At 43.7% G+C, this 14076-nt stretch overlaps 1 protein-coding gene across 1 annotated transcript in view; it reads right to left on the reverse strand.

Annotated features, from left to right (window-relative positions):
* Nucleotides 1-14076, reverse strand: part of LOC136573254 (teneurin-3-like) — a 447176-nt gene that overhangs the window by 408896 nt on the left and 24204 nt on the right. The gene's annotated exons all lie outside the window — the stretch shown is intronic.

A 14076-nucleotide genomic window follows, 5' to 3' on the forward strand; every position in this document is an offset into this window, starting at 1 on the left:
TGACAGAGTGCTGCCCCAAATGAACATGCAATGTGAGCTTCCATACGAACCAGACAAAATCAGCATACTTATTAGTATTCTGCTGTGAAAATACTAATAAATCCATATGACTTTTATATGAAAAGCTGTTCAGAATTGTAAAAATACGTGTATATTTTTGCAGACAGATGAATTAGGTCAATTTGAAATCCCCCTCAGATGATTCTCAGGCTACTGTTACCTTGCTGTTTCATAAAGCTCTCTTTAGCCATTAATATGATGTGAATAGTGTGCATGATTTAGCTGAGTGGGGTCAAGTTTGCCACAAGCACAAAGTATGCAAGTAAGCATGAAAATGAATGCTTCTAGGGTTCTCTGCTGGCAAATAAAAGATCAAAACCAAAAAAAAACAAGAGATTAATTCATTGCACTGCACTTCTATCAGTAAAATATCTGTTTGGCAAAATTCTTCTCTACAGAAGACAGCGTTTCATTTCCCTTTGTGTGAAACAGAATCCTACTGTAAGTACTATGAGATGATAGATATTTTTAGATAGAAGACAGAATCATTTATGTAATTCAGTAAATTTATGGGATCAAAGGAGTAAAAGGCCTAAATTTCAAGCACTGCCTCCTATAATCTTAGATTTTAAAGACAAATCAGGAAAAAGTTATGTATTAATAGTATACATCATTTAGTTCAGTATGTCCCAACTACAGTGCTTCCCAACATCCCCAAAGAGGTCATATTATCAAGGTTTCCATAGCATCACTCAATATTCCTGTTGATCAACTGATCGTCCAGTCCACTGTCAGTGCTGCGGGGCTAGACATCATTATAGGTGGTTAGGGACGAAAGTGTAACAGGTGGTTTCACTCCCATTGAAATCAATGGGAGTAAAGCTTCCTATTACACTTCAGGCTCCTCATTGCAATCAGAGTCGAAGTGCAATGGGAGGCTTCGCTCTTATTGATTTGGATGTGAGTGAATCCGTCTATTACACTTCCGGCGGGGGCTGACTACCTATGATGACATACAGCCATGCTGTACTGACAGCTGGCTGGACTATCAGCTGATCGGCGCAAATCTCGTGCTGTGGACCCTCGCCAATCAACTATTGATGACCTATAGGTCATTGATGACCTATAGGTCATCAATAATAAAAATACCGGACTACTTCTTTAAGACTGGTGTTTCCTATGCAAGTCTTAATATACATTGTGCAGTAGTTGAAGGACATGCCTACTAATAAATTAAGTGTAGGTTTGGCTTCCTCTATGGCAGAAACTGAAATCTACATCAGCTTTGATTTGACGTAGATTTCCACTATAATTTATGCCAATTTCTGTTTTAATTGCAGTAAATTTGACAGGCTGTTGGAGGCCTCACGTCTTTTCACCAAGCCTGGCCACATCTCTGGTCATGTTTGAAAAGTGTCAAGAAAGGTTAAAAGACACAAATTTTAGCACAAACATGACATGTATAGTATAGTATAGGATTAGCTTTTCTTCTCGTTATGAGTCTCTTTGGTCGTTTCCTATGACAATGAAGCCTAAACTCACATACAGCCTGTTTTTATTGATCGTTCTTGAGATGTTTCCACAATTTGACTGCAGTTCACCTCATCAAGACTTGCATGGTTACTCATGGTGACAATTGCACTTTGGTGTTGGAGAACCTTCTTGAAGGACAATTTCTTCAGCACTTCATCGATCAAGCCTTTATGTTAATGTGGCCAGAAGGACACAACTCAGTAAAAGCCAGATGACAGACCATTTACAGTTTGTCAAAGGCACTTAAAGGATTCTCAGATCATGAAAAACAGGATTGTCTGTTCTGATAAAACCAAGCATGAACTTTTTTTGGCCTGAAACCACGCATTTCTGAAGAAAATTAGGCAGCACTCATCACCTGGCCAATACTGTCCTTACGGGGAAGCACAGCAAGCCATGTGGAAGAGACTGATACTTCTAATGTTTTAGCATTTTCCTTGTTGATGATTCTTCAAGCATGTCATTGAATAAACATTTGAGAAAGGGTAGCTTGGTCATTGGCCCTAGTGGAAAAACTATACAACACTTGGGCCCTACATTAGATTTCACATAGCTTTGCATATCATCATATATAATGATGCCATGCACTGTGAAATAATAATTTCTATCGGACTATATTCTTGGGCAATATGTTATCAATCATCTCATAATTAAGACTTGTAAATGGTTAACTGATACCTGTGCCCCAGGGTGTCGGGGCTTAGTTGGGATTGCTACTTTTGAAACTCCTATAACTTCTCCACAATACATGTGGAATATCCCATTTTAGGCTGTCACTGACCAACAAGTCATCCAATACACATACAACATCATGCTCATAAGCACTGTATATTTTTGTATAGCAAGAAAAGTTAAACACAATATATCACTTTAATAAACTTAAAGCTGATCTGAAATTAACTAGCTATTTCTAAAATGTAAAAGATAACAGGAAAAATACACTGAGCCAAAATGCTAGACAATAGAATTTATGACACAGAGAACTCGAAGACCATGAACAGAGAATAGGACTCTTGGCTGACATCAGAAAGTACTGGACACTGAAACTGCTATAACATGAGCCAAATCCCTCACATTTGATTAGTCAAACAGATCCTGAAAGCTATTTGGCCATGCTGCTTACTAAACTAGTGCTTGAATAAAACAAATCAAAGCCAAAGTAGACAAGTAAGAAATAAACATCTACTTAGAGAACTATTCCAAGGGGGCATAAAGTGTGATTACAGGTATACAATTGTTTACCAATGCTGAGTCAAAGCAGTAGAAGAAAGAGGAGAAGGGGTAATTTAAAGGGCCACGCATTGTTTCCATCCCTGCACCCCTCACCTGATTTCCTAACAGACTTTGGAGGTCTTCTATGTATATTGTAGTCACTTGCATGCAGTACAGCCACCTGTCTGATTCTTATCAGGCATCATCTTGATGCTGATATTTCTTCTTTCACTTTCACATAAATGCCATGATGCATCAACAAAGCATTACAAGAGTAATTAGAGACTGGATCATCTCTGCTGCAGGGAAAACACTGTTATTAACTTCTGTATTCAACTAAATAAGCTACAGAGTATAAGTATAGAGTCAGGAGGATGAGCTGTGATCTCCTCTATTATAACTGTGTGAGAGGGGCTGTGTGATCATCATCAGTAACTGTGATAGGAGTATCTGCATCCCTATCAAAGAGTCCTCCACACAGATATTATGCTAACTGAGAAACTCACTAGTTTCAGAGAATAGTCGTGTTTCAAAAGTCCTGCAGCCCCAGCATTGTCACCCTGTTCATCCCCTGTATCCACAGCCCCTGATCACATGCCATTCATCATACATGTGGACATTGTAACCAATCACTGGCCTCAGCGGTCATGTGAGCATGAATCAAACATGACCACCAAGGCCAGTGATCAAGAGCAGTGTTCATATGAATATCGAATGACCATTTCAGGAACATCTGAGATTGTGGAGGGGTGGGACTGGGGCCGTGGCGCTGGAGCTATGGGACTTTTAAAATGTGACTACTGTTTTATTCTTTCACATTTATCCTGCCTTTGAAAAAAAATGCAGGGAAACCCCTTTAATTAGCCATTTGGGCTTGTAGAGAGGGTTTTAAGTAGGGAGGGACATAGACAGCAAAGAGCCTCTGTGTAAAAATACTGTATGGGCCCCTTACTCTTGAATTGCTAAGCATACAGCAAACTTCTTATTTCTCTTTACACAATCTTCCAGTAAGGTGTTATTGACACAGCCATATATACGCCCCTATTTAGTGGCGTCAAAAATAATCGTGCAAAAATCATGACTATCTGAAGCACATCCACGACCATTAGATAGGTCTTGCCCTATCTTTTGCCAAGATATGCTGGAAGCTCCCATAGACTCCTATGGAAACTGAAAAAAGAGGAGGAGGGAGTTTACCTGCGTCTAGTGCTGGGAAAGAAGACAGCTGGCTCTATTTAGGCATTAGTAGTCATTGCAATGGCTTTCTGCCGATCGCAGGATTTCCACACAGTGGTGCATTTTTTTGCCGATACGCAGCAGTCGCCCATGTGAACGGCAGAAAATACGCAGCTAAAGCTCGGGATTGCGGCAATTCTTCATTCATGCGATTTTATGGTGTATACGGGCAACCTTAAAAACACATACGGTCTTGTGAAAGCCTTAATTGTGAGCCATAATTGATCAGCTCTCTACCTTACATGCTCTCCAACAGACAGTGGGAAGCTACTTTTAAGGTGACAGTAGGCCCTACAATGGTCCTGTTAGACTGACCGATGTCTTGGTCCTATTTAACGTACGATAATTGAAATTTATATCATATGGGTCAAGAATTAGCTAGTGGGAACAAACGCTCATTTACCCTCATAAGCTGGCTGCATAGTTCCCCGTTCATCATTCTTATGCTAGCTGAAACTGAGCAATCAGCCAACTAGCGAGTGGCCGCTTGCTTGTCGATGATTATTGATCCTTTAAAACAGCCCCATCGTCAGGCAAACCAGCATTCGGAGGTTAATGATTAGCCGTGTGGAAGAGTTATTACTTAGTATGCTGCTGTCCAACTACACAAGTTGCACGTATTATATACCCACCCCAGATTCGGAGTATGGGATCTCCTGTAAAACATCCATAAATAATAGGGTATACAGATAAAGGTGTATTGTTGTCTTGATTAGCTAACCCCATTAAATCTGATGCTCAAGATTTCACTAATAGGCAACAGCTTATTGTCTAATCATATGCTTAAGTGGACCATAGCTAACAGGATTAAATCTACTTTTCTACAGAAACGGAGATGCTAAAATCAATTTTATCTAATTTACAGATATTGTCAAGAACAAAAATGCATAGGCTTTCCTTTTAAATTAATGTTTAATTAATATACGATGATTCTCATCAGGTTGAAAAAGCACACACAGCACACAATCAATTATCATGTATGGGTCCAGCCGGATGAATATTCCCAGAAACTCACTAGAACAAGTAACCTTCATTCAATGCCAGGCAGAGAGGTCTTACACAGGCAGATTTATAGTAAGGTAGAACTGGGCAAGGTAAATTGCAGCAATTGCTCATTCAGTAGACTGTTCTAGAAAAGGCAAGTTGATAATGTTTTGCCTATCAAAGCACTCATATGTAGAAATCCCTAAATATGATGAGTTTCACGTCCCTGAAGTCACTTGATGTCCAAGCATGCATAAGCTTTTGACGTTCTTAAATGACCTATTGCTGATACAAGGTGGGTCCAATAAAGCAGGCAAACAACATCTCATCTCATATGGGCTGCACTGATGTCGCCAATCAATCTTAAAGTAAATCTTACAAAGACAAGACATCTTGAGTGTGATAAAATCAATGTGAGATGGCATTTTAAATCCATTTTACTTTGTTTGCATAAACATCCGATTAGAAGATCGGTTTTATCAAGGACTCGAAGGACAAATTTCTGAGTGTGATGAAATTGTTCCTATTTGACTGCTGTTTCACAGTAGTGAGGAACGTGCCTGATTCTTAACTATGAGCCATTGAAGCAACTGCTCTAACGTGAAATCGTCAGTGTGTTTGGTTGCATCATACGACAGTATAAGGCCTTAGTCACACGGGCGTAAATACGCGTGTATATACGCACTTAAAAACCCACGGGCGTTTTTACGCGCGTATATACGCGCGTAAAAACGCACCTACAAAAGATAGAACATATTGGTGGCAATGGACATGGTCACGCGTTTTTTTTACACGCGTATATACGCGAGTATATACGCGAGTATATACGTGCGTATTTACGCCCGTGTGACTGAGGCCTGAGTGTAAGTGATAAAGACCTAGTCAATCCTATCAATTTGCCTTGCCACAATATTAATAGCTATACATTTATATGACTAATCAGGAAGTGTCATCAAGTAATGATGTAACTAGTGGATAACAATAATAATAACTATAAGAAGATAAATCATTAATGCAACTAGTGACAATATACTCAATATTAATAGAATTGTTTTTGTATTTTCTAATCTTTCACATCTTTCTTTCACAATATTTAATGGGGATGAGTCAAATAAAAGAGCTACGGTAGCTTGGAAGAAAAAAAATGGAAATATAGCAGACCTAATGATACCCCCCAGGGGTAGCAAATAAGAATGTCCAGCAGTACCTGAACACCTGAACACAGCATGGAAACCTGCTAAAAGTTGCTGAGGCATTTGTAGTATGAAGCCACAGGCTCTCTGTACTATATTATGCTTCCATACAACACACATTCCAGTGAATGAGGCTTCATATTATTTGAAGGTTCTGTCATCAGTAACTGAAGCTGGCAAGGAAACTATGTCAAAATTACTATTCAAAATAGGATAGCTTTTTGGCACAGTATTCTTAGGCTGGGTTCACACAGGGCGGATTTGCCGCGGTTTTGCCGCAGCAGATCCGCCCGCGGCAAAACCGCCCGCGGCCGCTAATCTCGGGATTAGCCAGCCATGTGGATGAGATTTCTCAGAAATCTGTTTATTTATGTCACGGCCGCGCTTTCCTCTATGGGAGAGCCGGCCGCAATGGAAAAGCAAGCGGCCGGGCCGCTTTAAAGCCGCCGCGGCTTAAACCGCGGCGGTTCTCCCGGCGGAAATCTCGCGGTTTTTGCTGCAGCCAAACTGCGAGATTTCCGACGGGAATACACCCTGTGTGAACCCAGCCTTACTGTCTAATATACTTTGTGCCACATTTATTATGTGTCTTTAGACACTTTCAGGCACGTTTTTCTAAGGGCTCATGTCCTCGGGCGGGTTTGAATTCCGGAATCCGTGTGCAGCACCCACGCGGATGATCCAGATTTCAAGTCGCCCACAGCTTAATTAAAGCATGCAGGTTTGTTTCCGGTCTGGAAAACAAATCACAGCATGCTCCACTTTGCCGTGAATCCCACAGAGACGGCATCCATTGAAGTCAATGGAAGCCGTCCGATCTGCGGCACACCCGGAACTGTCACTCTGGGTGTGCTGCGGGTCCCGCGGAGAAGCAGGAGAGTAAAAAAAAAATCCACTGCGCATGTGCAGGGGGCGTACCGGCTGGCCGGCCCACCCACATGATAGGAGACGACAGACAACCTGCACGCATCTGAACTGGTAAGTAATGTCCTCATGCTGCGGGCGGGGTGGGATCCCACGGCGGGGCTCCCGACAGCGGAACCCGACCCGCCCGTGGACATGAAGCCTAACTTGTCTGGAAAGTGGCGTGGCTTTGTGAAAAGGAATATTGTCTAAATTGTGCTAAAAATTGTGCCAAATTGCACCAAAATTTTGGCACAATTTTTGGTGTAAAATAATAGGTGGTATAAATTTAGCATAGACTGAGAAAACGTGAATGAGTAACAGCTAATCAACATGCATTCCCAGGGACATGATTCGATGCAGAGGAATCCACAGTACTTCAGTCCAGGTCTGATGTACATGCAGAAAAATGTTTTGGGTCAAGAACTAGGATTTTGCTAAAAAGGGAAAGTTTATTAAAATATGCTTAAAAATACATTCAGGACTTCTCCTACAAATAATGGTTAAACATTTCAGGATGCAATCCTGTAGTCCTTATTAATGACCAGAAGGATTGCAGCTCGAAACGCATGACCATCAGGTCAGCTCCAAACTTCCGGATTCCAATTGCGGAATCCATGATCGGAAATTGCACGGAGGATCCGTGGCAAAACGTGGACATTGAAAAGCATGTTAAAATCGCTTTTTTGCTCACACTTGCGGATACAAATTGTTTATTCCACAAGCGCAGGAAAAAACACAGCATTGAAGTCAATGGAGGCCGTCCGTCTTGCAGCCCATACGCAATCAACATTACGTATGGGCTGAGGGTACCCGAATGATTGGGAAATACAAACAAAAAAACTGTACTGCGTATGACTGATGGCAAGCCGCTACGGTTATCTGCAATACAGATAATGCAGGTATGCGGGGTCACCGACCGACAAACAGCCGGAATCTGCTGTGAGGCTCCTGAATGCCGATTTTTTTAAAGCATATTTTAATAAACTTGTTGTTTTTACCAAGATCCTAGTGCTGGAGCCAAAACATTCTACTGCATTAACTTAGACAAGATAGTGTTAGAATTCAACAGATTTATCATCCAGCATGAGTCGCTGCGATGAGTCTTGAGCATCATTAGACTGTCTTCGCCTGCACTGTCCAACTTTTAGACACTATTAGTAAATGTGCCCACTGAGTCCTTCTGGCCTTATAATATGGATCCATAGGCACTCTACGTCATATTCTAGCTCCTACCAGCTCAGGGGGTTGCGTAGAGCCATCATGCATTTACGTGGGTCAGGTCTAATATTGCTGGCTGATCCTGGCCAACACAATGGGTCTTCAAGAGGGAGGTCATTTGTATGAGACTTTAGAGAAAAAAATGCTGCTCCCGTAGATGAATGTCAAGACTTCATTTATACCTCTGCTATCAGTCCGTGCCGCTGTATGACGACTGTATGGAGACTAGGACAGTGACATACATTTCTAAAGCAAAGCATTCATATAGTGGTAAGCTATAAAATAATTTAGTCTACTCGACAAAGTTTTATTGGCTTGAAGTTGAGCGTGCCGTCTGTGACAGTCAGAAACGGCGGCAGCTTTACTTTTTAGAAGTTATATTTCTAAAAATTGTTTACTTTATTCCAGATGGTAAAATTAAATTACAAAAACACAGTCAGCAAGTTGAATCCTCAGATGTATTCATTTCCAGCACAGAAGCTTCAAAAACCCGTCCATAATTCTGTTAGTGATGTTTGCAAACAGCTGTACCTGACATGACTGCATGTTGTATGTGTCAGCGTTAAAGGATTAAATATTCTTCAACCCCAATGGAAAGGGACGCCACTGTTAGTAAATTGTGGTTAAACATAATGTCAGATGATGTATGTAGGGACTGCAAGTGAAATGACCGGACCCGCAGCTCAAACAATCCCAATTAACATTTACTGTGAAGAAGAAATCCATTCCTAGATTCCTTATCTCGTGAACTATTTAGGGGGGGGGGGGGGGGGGGTAACTATTGATTGCCATTTATAACAGAAGGAACGCCAGTCTGATAGATTATGTAAGAGCAATAAAGTCAATATTCGTCCTATAGTTGACCCAGCTTTACTAGACCCCTGAATGGCAAATCTATCTAGTTAGGCATGACACACGAATGAGGGATGCATAGCTGCATAATAATATTGATTACCTGTTGCTTAGTCTGCACAGGTGAACAAACACTAAAAAGATTAGACGCTCTAATTACAAGCCTTGCAAAGAAATAGTTTATGGGGTAAAGTCCATAGAAGTTCCTAAAATCTAAAGGTATTGGTAAAGCTCAATTGAGAAAAACCACAAGAACTAAAATAAATAGGTAAATACTTAGCCCTTAGGCTGGGTTCACACTGGATGGATTTGCTGCGGAATTTCCGTGCAGATTGTCCACATGGAAATTCCGCATGCGGCTCCTAATTCTGGGTTTAGCCAGCAAAGTGGATGAGAATTTGCAAAAATCTCGTTCACACGCTGCGGCCAATCCATTGTGGCCAAACCGAGTGGAAAAGGCCTTGCAGCGCAGAAATTAAAAATGCAGCATGTCAATTTTTTTTTTTCAGTAGCGGCCTGTCTCCTCTCTATGGGGAAAGATGGCCGCAGTAGAAATGCAGGCGACGAAGCCGCTTCGAAACCCGTAGCTGGGGTTTTCCAGCGGAATACTTGCGGATTTTCAGTGCGGCCAATCCACGTGAATTCTGCTGGAAATCCGTCCTATGTTAACCCAGCATAAGGGCTTATTCAGACAATCGTACATTGGCCGGGTTTTCACGCCCGGCTGATATACGGTGTCCCTCTCTGCAGGGGGAGGAGGCTGGAAGAGCCGGGAGCAGTGCTCTGAGCTCCCGCCCCCTCTCCGCCTCCTCTCCGCCCCTCAGCACTATTTGCAATAGGAGGGGTGGGACAGGGGCAGAGCGAAGTCCCGAAACTTAGCTCCGCCCTCGTCCTGCCCCTTCTCATTGCAAATAGTGCAGAGCGGCGGAGAGCGGGCGGGAGCTCAGTGCACTGCTCCCACCTCTTCCAGCCTCCTCCCCCTGCAGAGAGGGACACCGTATATCGGCCGGGTGTGAATACCCGGCCGATATACGGTCGTCTAAATAAGCCCTAAGGGTTTAGGCAGACGAGCGTGTTCTTGCTTGTGGGAAAATCCCACCTGGCTTCATTCTTCATTTTTTTTGCGCCTGCGGTCAATGGGAGGTACACAAAAAACACATCTATACACGCAGGTGTGCGCTAAACACTGCGCATACCAGCGATCACTAGCACCGCGTTAGGCTACTTAGCTATTTAAATCAGGGCGAGGTGAATCCTCCACCCACGTGAATGAGTGGTGCCTGCGGAAATACGCATTGTATTGTGCACACACGCAAAATATGTTTGTTGGCTGCTCAAAAAAATTGCACAGGAGCGAGTGTATTGCGATATGCGCTCATCTGTTTAGGTCCTAAGAGTTCTTAGATACGGGGGGAATATTTCCACAACACGCAGCAGAAAATTTCACACCAAGTTCTACATGCCCAGATGCGGATTTGGTTCAGATAGTGCTGGCAGCGTTCTGCCATTTTCATTTCTACATCAGAATTTCCATGTTAGCCATCTCGGTGTGGAAGTTTCTGCATGGCAGTAAAGTGTTGCACAAATCTTCCACGCTGCTAAAAGCACTCTAAGGGCTCAGTCACACGGGCGCATCGACACCCGTGTTACTGCAGGAGAAAGACGGTCGTACCTCAAGACAGACGTCTCTCTGCAGCACCAGGAGAAAGAACATGTGACCGGCTTCATTGCTGGTCATGTGTTCTTTCTTCAGCGCTGCAGAGAGACAGCCGTCTTCTCTTGCAGGAAGGGCTTAGTCACACGGGTGCATCGGTGCTTGTGTACGGGTGCCGATGCGCCCGTGTGACTGAGCCCTAAGGCCACTCTCACACAAGTGCTTTTTATCACGATTACCGGGGTGCACACAAATAAAAAACACAACAGAAAGATAGGTCCTGCCCTATCTTTTCTCATATAAAAACTACGTGCAAGAAAGATAGGGCGAGGTCTAATTATTACACGCGAGAATAACGCAAGTGAAAACTAAACCATTGAAATCAAGATCCGATGACATGGTCGTCTGAAGAAACCCTCAATTTGAATTCACTTAAAAAGGGTGAAACTGGCTGCTGATCTGAACTCCACAGCAAATCAGCTACGTGTGAACACAGCCCAAGTGGCACACACCCGGTCTGGTCCATATTACCTGTACCCTCTGCTGGAGTGCCACATATACTTGCAGAATAATAACTGCTGATTTACAGCCGTTGTAGTCCGGAGAAATACAAGGAATCACATAAACACCTTTGATGAGTTTTTGTGATCCAAACATATTAATGAAAGGAGGGTAAGCATTCCTGTAAGTCACTGCTAGCCTGCTTACGTTGCGAGACTGTAACAAACTAAAACTGTTATGCAAAAAAATAGAGTGCAGCCCCAGTCTTACTGTTCAACTGCAAAAACATGCTGGAATAATTAATTTGTGTTATAAAATCATCCTTTTGTCTTATGCGTTCATTGATTCAGTCAGAAAACATTACTGCAGTTGGAAAATAAGTGGTTCCGCTGGGAAGAGATTGTTGTGAACAAGTCAGTATAGTTTATGCTAGAAGGTATGCTGTAAAAGTTTATAATGTTCAGAAACTCATACATCAAAACACCATCCAGACCAAGCGGGGGTGGTCATGAATCTGCTCCGAGCTTTTATTATCTGCTATGTAAATAAAGGGGGGCTTTTTGCTGACTATAGAATACAATAATAGTCCAATTCATTGTCTAAATTTTCACTAAGAACCTATGTCCATAAGACAAGCAGGTAGGACTGAGCTGCAGTATCGGGGACAGGGATTATTCCAATTGACAGATTGGAGTCAGGAAGGAATTTTTTCCCTTTAATGAGGAAAGTTGGCTTTTACCTCATTTGCCTTTCTCCTGACCAACAATGGAGGATGGGCTGGGGTAATAAGCTGTACTGGATGGTGCATATGCCCTGTAATTTGCTCATCAATGAGTGCCTTCTTCCTATCACTGTAGAAGGTTCCTGAGGTGCTGTCTGCTACAAATCCCTCAGTGTATAATCTGCTCTTTTTCACAACCCTGCTACAATATCTTCTGTGTGTATGGACTGATTGGCCAACAGGGAGGTGTTTCCCATAGCTGGCCAGTCATCTATAATGGAAGTGCATTTATTCCGGGTCCAGCTCTGCATAGGCACCAGTTATTTTCCTGTTTGTTTGGTGTTTGGTGAGGCAGCAGACTCCTGTCATTTAAGTACCTGTGGCGATTTATTCTAGCTGGGCTTATTCACTTCTACCAAATACTGTGTTATATACATTGCTCTTTAATCTACAATAAACATCTTCTCTATCCTTCATCTAGGGCAGTGATGGCGAAGCTTTTAGAGACCGAGTGCCCAAACTGCAACCCAAAACCCACTTATTTATCGGAAAGTGCCAACATGTCAAGGGGCGGGGCTTAAAAATAGACAGTGTGCAGATTTTGACTGCTTTTTGGATGCGAAAATGCTACTGAATTTGCCACAGAAATTTCCGCTGAGGACATTCTGCAGCATTTCTGCCATGTGTAAGCATACCCGAGCGGTAATAGTGACCTCCCCATTGCAGCCCCAGCGGTAACTGTGACCCCCCCCCCACAGTGGTCCCAGCAGTAATAGTGACCCCCCCCCCCCCACAGCAACCCCAGCGGTAATAGTGACCCCCCCACAGCAACCCCAGCAGTAATAGTGACCCCCCCACAGCAGCCCCAAGTGGTAATAGTGACATTCCACAGTGGCCCAAGTGGTAATAGTGACATCCCACAGTGGCCCCGGTAGTAATAGTCAACATCCCACGGCGGCTTCTGTAGTAATAGTGACATCCTACAGTGGCCCCTGTAGTAATAGTGACATCCCACAGTGGCCTCAGTGGTAATAGTAATACACCACAGTGTCCCCAGTGGTAATAGTGATACACCACAGTGGTCCCAGTGGTAATAGCGACATCCCACAGCGGCCCCTGTAGTAATAGTGACATCCCACAGCAGCCCCTGTAGTAATAGTGACATCCCACAGTGGCCTCAGTGGTAATAGTGACACACCACAGTGGCCCCAGTGGTGATAGTGATACACCACAGCGGCCCCAAGTAGTAATAGTAACATCCCACAACGGCCCCAGTACTAATAGTGACATCCCACAGTGGCCCCCCAGTAGCAATAGTGACATCCCACAGTTGCCCCAGTAGTAATAGTGACATCTCACAGTGGCCCCAGTGGTAATAGTGATACACCACAGTGGCCCCAGTGATAATATTGACATCCCTCAGCGGTAATAGTGACATCTCACTAGTGACAGCAGCCCCTGTAGTAATAGTGACACCCCACAGCGGCCCCCAGTAGTAATAGTAACATCCCACAGTGGCTCAGGAGTAATAATGATATCCCACAGTGGCCCCCATTAGTAATAGTGACATCCCACAGAGGCCCCCATTAGTAATAGTAACATCCTACAACAGCCCCAGTAGTAATAGTGACATTCCACAGTGGCCCTAGTAGTAATAGTGACATCCCACAGTGGCCCCAGTATTAATAGTGACATCCCACAGTGGCCCCAGTAGTAATAGGGCCCCCTTGAGACCCATATACTTACCCCTCCTCCTCGTAAAAGTGACGCTGCTCCTCTGCTTGGTGCTGATCCCAGGTGCACACTGTGACGTCAGTGTGCTGCCTGACACCTCCTCCCCCTTTGCTCTCGCAGAACCAAAGAGGAGACTTAAGGGGAGGGGGGAAGGGGATCCCGGCTGCCCACTGACGTCCCATTGTGCCCCGGGATCAGCGCCGCAAGCAGCACAGCTGAGTGAATACTGGCAGAGGAGCCAAGGCACCCCTGCAGGTATTCACTAACGTGGTGAGCGGCCGGCTGCGGCACGTGCCAGCAGGGAGGGCTCTGTGTGCCGCCTCTGGCACAAG

Source organism: Eleutherodactylus coqui, chromosome 7, assembly GCF_035609145.1.
Source record: "Eleutherodactylus coqui strain aEleCoq1 chromosome 7, aEleCoq1.hap1, whole genome shotgun sequence".
Classification (NCBI taxonomy): domain Eukaryota; kingdom Metazoa; phylum Chordata; class Amphibia; order Anura; family Eleutherodactylidae; genus Eleutherodactylus; species Eleutherodactylus coqui.